Raw genomic sequence first — 12,811 nt, forward strand, 5'->3', positions numbered from 1 at the left:
TTATCATACAGGTTCAGATAGTAAGGCCGTAATTAGGAATCTGCCTCCCAAAGGAAAAAACAGAACTATGACATAAGTTGTCTTAAGGGAGAAATTTGCTCCTTGCACCCCAAGGCTCATTGTAACTAACTATTGCTTTTAGCTTTAATTGGAGTTGTGCAGCAACAATGTCATGCTCTTTCAGCTGGGAATAAACTCCCTCAAGTGGAGCAAAAAACCCTATATTTCTGGAAAATTTTAGCAAAATTATTTCCTATATGAAAGTCAGCAGCAGCTAATAAAATTGCATAAACTCTTAATGATACAACTAAATAAATGCAATCAGATATTTATTCAATATACAAATAAAATGCAATCAAACAATAACTCTGAAGAAATGCTTGAATTACATTTATTTATTTGTCCCCCTCAGGAACATTTTCACTTTTTATTTCCAACACAGCAAAATTTAAGGTCTTTAATGCAGCAAAGTACAGCTAAGAGCTCCTACCACATCCCTGAAAGTAGGGCTGATTGACATCACTAGTTTTGTACGGTGGAAATAAAGTGTTTCTATTAAATATTTAATATTGATACACAAAGTGGCATTCAAATGGACAAGGCTTTGTTCACAATCCATGTTTCTGGAATTCGCTATTGATTTTAAAAGATTTTACAGCAATAAGGTTGTTTCACAGAAAAATACAGGTAAAAATATTTAATTTTAAATACAAGAAGAAATTACAGCTATAAAGAAGACACGGCACGCATGTCCCACCGACTGCCTCAGGAGGACCTCCACCAGGGAGGAAGGTGATGCTCTCCACCAACAGCACCCTGAGTACCCTCGCTGTTGGGCTGCAGAGTCACTCCCATGCCTTTTCGTCCTGTCCCAATTAAAATCTTATATGGCCATTTCACAGCAAAGACCACCACCACATCCCAGCAAGCAGAAATAGCTGGCTGGACTCTGCACCATGAGCTGCTCTCCCCAAGGGACTGATGCTGGGCAGCTCACCAACGTCTACCCCAACGCTTTAACCAGCAGGATCACAGGGGCGGTCGTCACCTTCTCTTCACTGGTTGAGTTCAGCCCAATTTTTTTCCCAGCCAAGTCTGTCCAGCTAGCAACATCTAGCCAATGCATATTTGGGCCCAGCACACTCAAAAAGCCCCAGCCTCACCCATTAACACAGGGACAGACCCCGTTTCACTGCTTCGAGGCTTGCGTCACATTCCTTCAGGCAAGGAAGGGAAGTCGAGGCTAGGAGATGCCGCTATTTCCCAGGCAGCTCCCAAACCCGCATCAAGGGATGGTAGCGGCTGCTGACCAGGGCGGTGGGCAGGCATCCCAGTGGGGGGACTGCGCAGCTCCGGCAGACACAGGACATGGTCACTCAGGCCTCCAAGGCGATTAAAGGAACTTGCTGAGAACCAGAAATATTCAAAATAATAATAATAATAATAATAAATAAATAAATAAAAGAATAAAGAGGTCTTTTCTATCTATCTTTCAGGAATATAGATTTGAATCTCCTGAGAAAAATCCAACTGGAGTTAGGACTATGCTTAAGCCAGCAGTCCTTTACAAGTGACAACCTGCACATACAAGGGTCTTCTCCAAAAAATTATTTGCTCTGCACTGGACAGGCATTTGCCCAGGGTGCACCAGGCTTGCTTTCTGGTAACCGTTCAGGAACGATGCACCCCACCTGGTCTTCTAAGCTGAGAGCAAAGAACCTCTCCAGATGCAGGGCAAAGAAAGAAGCCACTTAATGAATGACCAGGATGCATGGCAAAAATAGGAACTTCAGGATGAGCAGCCTTGGAGTGCTAAAAAAAGGGAAAAAAAATCATCACACAAAACCTGAGACTTGCCAGGATAAGAGACGGAATTAGGTCAGTGAGAGAGGGCGGAAAGGCTCATGCTTGGAAGAGGCAGGAGCATGTGCTCACCACACCATGCTCACCTGCTGCAGCCCAGCTCATAGCCCACTCCTCGCTTCCCCCAGAAGCGGTGTCCTGGGAATCCAAAACCACTTAAACCAGACGTTCCAGAAATTTAGTTTCTAGCTTATCTTTCATGTCAGATGGAAAGTAAAGAGGAGAGTCGATTGGGAGAAGAGGTGCAAATGAAATCAAAGCTGAACTTTGAACATAACATACGATATGAAAGAGTATTATATATAAAGTAGACATTGTAAATATACATAGCAATACTAAGAAATGCTTAGATCTTTGCATTTTTCCTCTGTCTCAAAAAAAACATCCCTTATTTCAGGAATTCAGGCTGTTGAAGCTTAGTTGTTTTCAAAAACCTATTCCTGCAAAATTCAGCTCATGCAGTACAATAGGGAATAACCATGGTTATCATTATTGAATATTTTCTTGCTTCAGGGAAGACACTTGAAATTCTTAGTTTTCAAACATTACTTGAATTGGTGATAAAAAAGACCCTTTTAATTGTACCCACATTGGAACGTAAGATTTTAGAATCTCCAAATGTAAACATATATTTTGCTGGAGGTATGCATTATTTAACCACAACAATAGTTCTCATTAAAACTTAACTCCATTTTTTTCAGCTTTTTCAAAACATCTGCTTCTCATGGTAACTGTTTTTATAATTATAATAAACCAGATTTCTCTAGTGATGCTTCCTTAGTTGCACAAACAATAGGATTGTAGAATTTCTTTATAGCTTTGATAAACAAAACTTTATTACAAAAGAATTCATTAGTGCATTTCTTTGTTATTTCAAATCTATTGCTTTAAAAGTTAATGCCACAACACTTGACTGGGTTGCCATAAAGCTATCATTAGAAGCAAAAGGACTCTGAAAAACTTATTTTTACAAAGGTTTAAGAATAATATAATCTTTTTGATCCTAATTTAAAACATACCATAAAATTTGTTCACAACAAGTCAAAGATGTAAGTCACAAGTTGTACATATACCAGAAGAAGCATAGGATTAAAGCGTCAAATTATTGAAAGATTTGCCAGAGTTATTAATGCTTGATGGCAAAACTATTTAGAAGGAAAATGGAAGGCACCACAACAATGAATGATTTTATGTTTTAGCTTTAAAACTTCAGGATGGGGCATTATGAACAGAAGAATTAGAGGTTTGGTATAGATTCTTCAGATTATCAGGTTTGTATGCTTGTCACAAATTTAGAAGATAAAATACGATATTAATATTGTGACTAGATGACACTTACCACATGTCCCATGTAAACGCTTTCAGAAAACACATCCAAGACTGCTTTTTCTCCTGAAAACAGATTTTCAGCAAAAGTTGTGTGTGCCAGTCCGTATCTTGTATGACCTCAACAAGCCTTGGAGAGTTCACTTGCGTGGGCCAGCTAGCAGAGATGGGAAATTAAACTTAATTATTCACAAATATTTGAATCTAAAAGCCAAAGATTCACTTAAATTCTTTCATAGTAGTAAATATCATGCAGGACATTTCACAGGAAACAAGTGCAAAAGGTGCATATCCACAGTCTAGACAGATTCATTATAAGACATAAACACTCTCTTGCAACTTCTGTTATGATTGCTTAGACTGATCTGTGACAGGGTAATGGAAGCCATATACCTGAGATCAAAACAGCCAGTGTCCTCCCTTAAATTCTGTTGACAGAATTTAGCTAGCATTTTTAAATATTATCAGCCATTACTATTTTCCTCTTGGTTGTTAAATTAGCAGTTTGGGCATTGCCTTACACAGAGATGCTGAACATTCATCGACACAAAAAACTGCATAATTTTGCAAGTCCTTATCAGTAGGAAACAGTTGAAATGACTGGTCTTAAAGCAGGGTACATGACCCATCCAGGGTACTTTCTGTCCAAAAGTGTTCTTTACCCTCTGAAAACTTAAAAGCATAGTTATGTGAAGTCACAACAGGAATGAACAGAAATTGGTACTGTTTTTCCGTTTGTTCAATCCCACAACTCTGTTTTAAAGTCAGTGCCATATGTGATAATCTGTTAGTTGCAGATAGCAGGTATAGTTGTAGTCACTAAAAGTTTACAAACTTTAAGGCAAGCCTTAAAATATGCTTTTGGGGGGAACTGCCTTCCATTACTTTCTCCTCCCTACCTCTGCCCAAAAATGTCCTGTATATTAAAGATCTAAACTGTCAAATCCCCTACTGCAGCAATAGACCTTTAAAATCTGAGTTAAGCTAGTCAATTAATAATGAGTTTTTTTGCACTGGGAAAACAACACAGGTACTTACTGTTCATTTTTAATCATAAACTTATAAGACAAACCCAGAACTTCACGTTTTTAGAAGAGATTTCATGAGTTACATGAAATATGACATCCTATTATTATCACTAAGCCTTTTTTTTTTTTTTTTTTTTAAATGAGAACTGCAAATGTTTGGGGATTCCCACGCCCCAAAGCAAAGCAGTCACTGGGCAATCCTTCCACGTAGCTTTTGCCGATTCCACCACAAATACTTCTTATAAAATACATCCATTCAACTGTTGGAGAACAGTTTAGTAATCCCTCAACAGGGACTTCATTTTCCTTAAACAGCTCCTGCAGAGATTATTCCCTTCATTCCTGATGAATACCCCATCAGCAGTTTTCCCCCCATATCATGTATCATGCTACATTTCCCTATATTATTAACTCTGCTAAATTCACACAAAACCAGAAGTCTTGTTTAAATGGATAATGAAAACTCTGGCAGATTCAGAGGAAGAATAAACTCTTTGGTTCCTCTCATCTCTCATAAGAGCCTTGCAGTACAATTATTTTTTAATTGTTTCCTTTTGGCAACTCTCTGCCTTTTTTTTTTTAATCATAGTGGGAAAACAGATGGCCAATATCTCTAAAAGTTTCTCAGATTACTGTCAGAGTAATAAAACACCCAGTTTGGAAAAAGTTCTGACTTTGTTCTTTGGAAAAGTTCAGGCTCCTCCTGAATACCTCAACCTTCTTTCTCTACCAGGCCACACAACCTGGTATCAGAGGAAGGTCGGATCAAGACTGTGTACGTTTCAAAGTAAAGCCTGGCTTAACTCTAGAAACATGTGCTAGCACTGTTTTCGCTTACAGAAATGCACATTTCACAGAGTTTCAAAGCCCCATCCCCTTTATTTTTTAATATACAAAGCATTATGTTCTGGAGGCCAAGAATATATTACACCCATTAACTTGTCATTTATCTTATGACAGGAAAGTTAAGGTGCCAATTGCAATCCAGATGGGAAATACTTCAAGCCTTTCACAGAATAGAATAAAAAAAAATCCTGTCAACCACCTTGCGTATGTACAACCGAAGTGAAATGTTCCTGACTGAGAAAAAGGATAGGAACACGCAGGCACGCTGTGTTATACAAACACACTCACAGAGATGGATTTTCGTCATATGCCAGTACCCATGGACGCAGACTCTTCAATGACCACAAAACACATCTACATTGAACTGAAGTTTCCTGTCAGCACTTTTTTTAAGAGGAAAGCTTAGATTTTGATGAAGAAAATGATCAAAGAACCTGAAATACAGAGCTGGTTAAACTTTTTTCAAATGAAAGTAATTTAACCACATTGTTATATCTATTCTCACAAATGAAGTTTCATCAACTTCTTCATCCCTTTTCCTAAGTAACTGTGGTTCCACCTGGGCTACGGGAGCAGCCGGGGAGGGAAGAGCAGACAGGAGCTTTCCCCCACTCCACTGCGGTGCAGTCGGCTCTCGGAGTCTTCTGAGCGCAAGCAGATAAGGCACCGGGCACACAGCACTGGTACTGTTTTCTCCTTCTATGCATGCTATTTCTACCCTTGGCCTCACCCCCAAGTCGCAAATTTATTTCATTTCCTCTCTTTTCCTTTCCTTTTTTTTTTTCTTTCCTCTCTAGCCAAACCTGCTCTTTGGATTTAAATATTCAACCTGCCTAAGGATTCTTGGTAAACATTACTTATGCCATATGACAATACTAAATTGTAAGAGTCCATACAATCTGCTCATTAAGTGCATTAACAGAGACAAACCTACAAAAATGAGAAACCTGTGACTATTCCTGTTAAAAATGCAAGTTACATTTCTTCTAAGCATTGTGATAACTATTTGCCTCACTGGGGCTAAATCAATCTAGTCTAAAACTGGGAAAAATCATAATCAGAGCAGTAGGGGAAAAATAATGAGGTGCATTAAAAGATTCAAGGGACAAGAGATGCATATCAGTAGATGCACTGAACAGAAAACACACTGCAAGTTTGAGATTTTGGACTGGGACTGACAATTAGCTATTACTCAGGGAAGCCCTGTCTCTGGCCTCTCTCCCTCCTCCCACCAGAATTAGCTACCCAGCCAAGGGAACTGAGGTAAAATAGGATAAACTGACAATTTGGATTATTACTGTATTAAGTCATTATCATTTAAGGGACTGGAGCGTCTCTCATACAAGGAAAGCTGGGACTGTTTAGCCTGGAGAAGAGAAAGCTCAGAGGATTTTATCAATATTTAAAAATGCCTGATAGGAGAGTGTAAAGAAGATGGAGCCAGAGTCTTCTCAGTGATGCCCAGTGACAGGACAAGAGGCAACAGGCACAAACTGAAACACAGGAAATTCCATGCGAACACACAAAAACACTTTACTGTGAAGGTGGTTGAACACTGGAGCAGGTTGCCCAGAGAAGTTCTGGTGTCTCCATCCTTGGAGATGTTCAAAACCCATCTGGACACTGTCCTGGACAACCTGCTCCAGCTGATCCTACTTTAGCAGGGTGGTCAGACCAGATGATCTCCAGAGGTGCCTTCCAACCCCAACTATTCTACAACATCAAGTTCATCTCTTCTTTCCAATAACATCTCTGTTAAAATAGCTGACCTGAAATTTAGTCTCTCAAATCTTTAGGAAGTAGCACCTCTGCAGGTCTAAATCAGAGGAATTGTTTCAAAATTGCAGCTAGCATAAGGAATCACATGAAAGCTGCTTCTGAGCTGAAAGCATCACAACGGGAGTCAACAAGAGGCGCCACCAAAGCTGGGATAGGGCTTTCGCTGACTCAGCTATACCAGTATGCTAGTACCAGCTATTTTGCTGCTTCAAGACCTCCAGTTCCCAAGTGGATTTCCTAATCCTTTAATACTTCTTCTCTGTACCTTTTTTGTTGATGGGAGAAAGAAAAGCTCTTACGTTTGCCTGACTAGCTAAACATGTATGAAATTGCAATATATCACTTACATTTATAAAGTATCACTTGAACCATCTTTAATTTTTTAAACTAATCTATCTCAACTGCAAATACTTTGTATGACCTGGAAGCCAAGTCAGGACTCGTTCCTCTGCCCCATAAACACAGGGCGCCTTTCCTTTTCTCCAGCAGCAGCAGCCAAACACCACAGGACACTGTGCAGAGCTTTCAGAGCTGGGTTTTAGCTGTGAAAGCACGAAAGCTGCTGCTTGCCCAGACAGCAAAGCCATGTTGCTGTCAGAGGTGCCACCTGCAGGCAGCAGATACTGTCCCCTTCCAGTGGCAGCTGCCACCATTGCCAATAACAGGCACCTGCTGCCTGCAGCAGCAACACCGGTCAGCTCTGCTGAGAGGGAGACCTTTAGGCACTGTTTGCTGCCCAAGCAGCTCTTCAAGTCTTCTCCAACTTCTTCATCAATGACCTGGATGAAGGCACAGAGTGCACCCTCAGCAAGTTTGCTGATGATACAAAACTGGGAGGAGTGGCTGATACACCAGAGGGCTGTGCTGCCATTCAAAGAGACTTGGACAGGCTGGAGAGGTGGGCGGAGAGGAACTTTCTGAAGTTCAACAAAGGCAAATGCAGGGTCCTGCACCTAGGGAGGAATAAACCCAGTCACCAGTACAGGTTGGGGGTTGACCTGCTGGAAAGCAGCTCTGCCGAGAAGGACCTGGGAGTGCTGGTGGACACCAAGTTAAGCATGAGGCAGCAATGTGCCCTTGTGGCCAAGAAGGCCAATGGTATCCTGGGGTGCATCAGGAAGAGTGTTGCCAGCAGGTCGAGGGAGGTGATTCTCCCCCTCTACTCAGCCCTGGTGAGGCCACATCTGGAGTACTGCATCCAGTTCTGGGCTCCCCAGTACAAGAGGGATGTGGCACTACTGGAGCAAGTCCAGCGAAGGGCCACAAAGATGATTAGGGGACTGCAGCATCTCTCTTATGAGGAAAGGCTGAGAGAGCTGGGCCTGTTTAGCTTGGAGAAGAGAAGGCTGAGAGGAGATCTTATCAACGTGTACAAGTATCTGAAGGGAGGGTGTCGAGAGGATGGAGCCAGACTCTTTTCAGTGGTGCCGAGCGACAGGACGCGAGGCAACGGGCACAAACTGAAACACAGACGCTTCCATCTTAACATGAGGAAAAACTTTTTCACTGTGAGGGTGACAGAGCACTGGAACAGGTTGCCCCGAGAGGTGGTGGAGTCTCCTTCTCTGGAGATATTCAAAACGCGCCTGGATGCAATCCTGTGCAATGTGCTCTAGGTGACCCTGCTTGAGCAGGGGGGTTGGACTAGATGATCTCCAGAGGTCCCTTCCAACCTCAGCGATTCTGTGATTCTGTGATTCCATTGAGAAGAGACATCTGGCCAGGTGAAAGCGACCCACGGGCCAAGCCTCACACAAAGGCTCCCATCAGATCACACAAGTTCATACCAAAGCTGCTTACAGATTAAGGAACAACCATTTCCTTATGCAAGTCAATATATTGATGTTACAGATTGTGTTGTTTTTTTCCCCATTCAATAGAAAGTGAAATGAATGGTAAGTCATGTCTGCACCAAATTGTTATCAGCTGTTGAAAGCTATTGTTTCTCTTTTTTAAAAAAAAAATCCTTAAACCATTATTAAAGATAAAAGCAGGATGAAAACAGATTTGCAGTCATTCACATTCAAGTGAAGAAAATAGTTTTGTACAACAAGTGTTGAGATCAATTAAATCCTTCATTTTAGGTATAATTTAAAAGCCTCATAAAGTGATTTAATTTCCTGTTTCAAGGCAAATGCTGTTTTCTGTCAGTAGAAAAGGGCTATTCTCTTACAGGACAGCATGGTAATTATTCATCATCCTTGTGCTTTCAAACAGATGAGACTCGATGAAAAATAGTTCAATGAAAACAACATTAACTTACATTCAGCATGGAAGATCTCTACAGAAATAGGTTTTTGTAAAGGTGAGGGTTGGTTTTTTTTTTTCATTGTACAATCTCCCGGAGTTAAATTGTTATGTTACCAAAATAAACTAGCCCTTACACTGTGTAAAAAGCATGCAGATGTATTTAAGGCAGCTGTATTAAAACCCAAGATGTATTCTTTCAAGAAACAGCTACAAGAAAAAAAAAGGCAGTTCATGCTTACTAAGTAATATTTACACTGTGCTTGCACAAACTTTAATAAGCTTTTTAAACATAAGGCTTAATTAAAGTATATGGCAAATAACATGAACATGCTGGGGTTTGTCTCTAGCATCGGACAGTAGAAAAATAGCCTTTAAAACTGGCACAATAAGATGACTCAGATCTAAGTCACTTATTACCCTGCAGTGCAGAACAACAAGGCTGTAAAACCAAAGTTACTGCAGCTCAGTTATTGCCAGGGCGATTTTTTCTTTTCTTTTTTTCTTTTTTTTTTTTTTTTTTTTTAAGAGTTCAAAGGAGAGCAATAAAATAGGGGCATTATTCAGGTTCAATAAGGCTAAAAAAGCAGCAAGGAAGAAGTCATTTATTGTCTGATCCTAGGCACATTGAAGTCAATAGGAATTTATTGACCATAAATATTTTCTCTCCATAGCTTCTCAAATTATCAACAGCTTTACTGGCCTCTAATTATTTTATATTTTTAAAATTTCACTTGTAAGACTTAGGAGAACTACCAATAATTAGGCAGAAGGTAAGCAGGGCAATTCTATAGCACTTGATGAAAAAAGTCTGTATTATATTTATATCAACAATCTCTATGTAAAAAAACCTCTCCATTTAGTTTTATGAGTGGCACTCACCACAATGGCATGTCATGATGTAGAAACACTTTTTCTTCTTGAATGTTTTGTAGTTTCTAAAAAGTGCACTTTGTTCTTACTGAGCACATGTTCAAAAGCACAGTGAATTATCTGGTGTAGTTTCAATGTGTCCACAGACATAGCAGAACTGCAATAATACATGTGTAAACAATACCTTTAAAACAGCTGAGGTTTAATCCTACAGGTGCTGAATAGACTAACTGTGATCCAAGCAAATATTTAGCTCTAGGTGCATGCAGAGCCATATTCAAAATTAATGGAATTTCCTGTGCATACAGTTAAAACCACATTTTCATGCCTTATTGGCCAAAGAGCACACATTAAACACGTTGTCACAGTGAGTTCATAAAGCATGGAATCTTGTTTCTGAAAAGAAAGAAACAGGAAAAAGGAAGAAACAGGAAAAAGGAAGAAACAGGAAAAAGGAAGAAACAGGAAAAATATATATATATCGCAAGAGGTATTCTTTCTCCCCCAAGCAGTTAACAGAGAAATATTCATATTTTTTTCCTCCATTATCTGGAATGCCCATGTAGTACATTACCATTTCATATCCCATTCATGTAATGTGACAAGGAAAAAGTTAAAAAACAATTTGCGTTTGCGCCAGATCAAACAGCACCACATTTGTCATCATGTCCACAACACCTGACTTCGGAAAGGGCAAGTTTTGAAACTCAAATGAAAATTAAGTGGAAAGGTTATTAGGAACAGTGGGAAAAGGGCTGAAGAAGAGAGAAGAAACATGGCTTTTAAGGACATTCCAAAAATGCAAGCTAATTTCACAGGACAATCTTTTTGTTTAAAGTCCAGATTGAATTCAAAACATATCTACCTTTATCTAGTTCTTGAAACATGTACAAATCCAAAGTTTGATTATTTTGCATTATCAGAAATGTGTGTGCTAAGAAACTACAGAAACATTCTAACTAAAAGCATATTTATGATATATTTTCAATACAAAATCTGTATTTCCAAAATATTGTCAGGTTATATAGCAAAATGTAAAAGGAAATACATTTATAGGAGTTTTGAAATATGCTCCCAGAACTTCCTACCTGCTATGTCAGTACTGCAGTACTAACTCTGAGCCTTGATTACTCTTTCTGATAATACAGGGGTGGCTTGGAGCGGGTGTTGGGCCGACATTTCATACAAATCTCCCACCATCTCCAAACAGCAGTTGTTCCCCAAAATGCAAGATCTCATTTCCTCTCTAACCATTTCTTTTGCATCTTGTTATAGTCCTCCTGATAAACATTCACATATTTCCCCATCCTATGCCTGTCCCTCTCCACTGCCCTATTTAATTTACCTCCCCTTTTCTTTCCCCTTCAACTCCCGCACCTTTCAACTCACAACCAGAAACTGGAGCCACTTCACTTGGCTCATGCCTAACAAGCCAAGTTGGTTTTTTTATTCATCCAGGTCCCTGAGAATGGCCTACTAAAAGGACCTCAATACCTCACTTTCATAGGGAAGTACATACACTCATTTAGCAGTTTAAGGAGCAGAGGTTCCTGAAACAGCTGAGAGTTGGTGCTCCCGCACCCCCTTGTGCTCAGGTTACTCTTGGGTAATTCCGCCAGACAATTTCGCCTGCAGGCAGGCAGGCCTTTCACATCCACAGCTTGTAAAACAGTGCTTTTCAGACCAATTAGTGTGGATATTGTGATCCCAGGACATGCCAGGTACTGAGGGCAAATGCTAACAACATACAAACAGTCTCTCAGAAACAACAGATGTTGACGTTCTGGACATCGCTACCTTTATGCTGCCTTAGAAGATGATAAAGAGTTTATTAGGCTGCTCAGCAGCACTGTTCAGAATATTGTAGTGCTATTCAGCAAACCTTTTCAGGTTTTAATTTCAGCTAGTGGTGGAACAGAACCACCCCACTGGTGCAAATCTAGTTTGTAGACAAATCCCCTGACGGCAAGCCATGTCCCAACATCTAAAGCTCTTCAGCACAAGCCATCCTCAGTCTCTGCTCCGTCAGAGCTTTGAGGCCAATATATTTTCTCCAGACTTGAAGTCAGATGTGCCAAGCAAACCCAGAGATTCATTGTGTCAGCATCTCCTATTCCTTCCTCACCCACTGGCTTCTTTGGAAGCCCAGCTGTGTTTTCACAGTGCATTTCAATGTTTGTCCAGGAAGACAGTGATATCATTCAACCCATGTTTCTAAAGCACAACCTCTAGAGCACATGTTGACATAGCTAGTCATCTGGATCAATTTTCTTTTACCCTCATAACAATATTATCCATGCAGATTTTTTTTTTGACGGTCTCATAATGAACTTAAAACAATCAGCCAATGACTTCCTTATAGGACCACAGTATAACATAACCATAAAAAGAAAAGAAAATTAACTAACTTGTTGCCAAAGATTAAGGATTGTTTGTTTCCACTGTCTCCCAGATGCAACACACTATTGTTAAATCATGGCAAGTGAAATTAGGCAGCTTGTTAGTGAAGTCTACTCATCCATTAGCAATTTAAATTCCTGAGAGGATCAAAATACTTGAGTATTTCACTGCCTGAATATTAATAGCTAATACTTTTTGTTTATATGTAAATATCTGAAGTTTGTATCAGAAGCTAGTTGCAAAGAACAGTGTCAAACTACTTTTGCTTTTGAAAAAGTTCTTGAGCTCACAATACTCATTTTTTCTGATGCAGTTTTATTAATCTTTGCCCTCACAATTGGGATCATGACCTATCACATCTATCCAACCTGCACGAAAGAAAAAAGGAATAATTCTGCCCATCACAAGATCATTTTGTTTTCCTTTGATGTAGCTCTCAGTATTTGCTA

At 39.9% G+C, this 12,811-nt stretch overlaps 1 long non-coding RNA gene across 3 annotated transcripts in view; it reads right to left on the minus strand.

The window, feature by feature from the left end:
• Window positions 1-383: 383 nt before the first annotated feature.
• The window catches only part of LOC106485862 (uncharacterized), an 87,519-nt gene continuing 75,091 nt past the window's right edge, over window positions 384-12,811 (minus strand). For all 3 annotated transcript variants that reach the window (XR_010884966.1, XR_010884967.1, XR_010884965.1), the window contains 2 exons: window positions 3,203-3,346; window positions 384-1,406 (listed from right to left, as the gene is read on the minus strand). This is a non-coding gene — a long non-coding RNA (uncharacterized lncRNA). The remainder of the gene's footprint in view (window positions 1,407-3,202; window positions 3,347-12,811) is intronic.

The sequence above is a fragment of the Apteryx mantelli genome, chromosome 9 (assembly GCF_036417845.1).
Source record: "Apteryx mantelli isolate bAptMan1 chromosome 9, bAptMan1.hap1, whole genome shotgun sequence".
NCBI lineage: Eukaryota > Metazoa > Chordata > Aves > Apterygiformes > Apterygidae > Apteryx > Apteryx mantelli.